This window comes from Penaeus monodon, chromosome 19 (assembly GCF_015228065.2).
Source record: "Penaeus monodon isolate SGIC_2016 chromosome 19, NSTDA_Pmon_1, whole genome shotgun sequence".
NCBI lineage: Eukaryota > Metazoa > Arthropoda > Malacostraca > Decapoda > Penaeidae > Penaeus > Penaeus monodon.
Genome location: NC_051404.1, coordinates 1,699,831 through 1,700,031, shown reverse-complemented (window position 1 = coordinate 1,700,031; position 201 = coordinate 1,699,831). Strand labels below are relative to the sequence as shown.

General features: G+C 38.8%; 1 protein-coding gene across 1 annotated transcript in view; it reads left to right on the top strand.

Annotated features, from left to right (window-relative positions):
• LOC119585436 overlaps positions 1-201 on the top strand; it is a 6,034-nt gene that overhangs the window by 983 nt on the left and 4,850 nt on the right. The window lies entirely within an intron of this gene.

Sequence of the window (201 nt, the reverse complement as noted above, 5' to 3'; positions counted from 1 at the left end):
TGTTATATACAGAAATTCAAAATACACCATAACATTAAGTCCATATAGACTTAACATTAATCCAATAGGATTTTGTTTATAGTATATTGAATTTTATTCACCGTGCCCCACTCCCTCCCTCCACCCCTAAAAAAAATCCCCAGCTAATTGTGCTCATTTCGCTCGACGACCCCCCAAGCAAAAGCTGAAATGACGACCCTG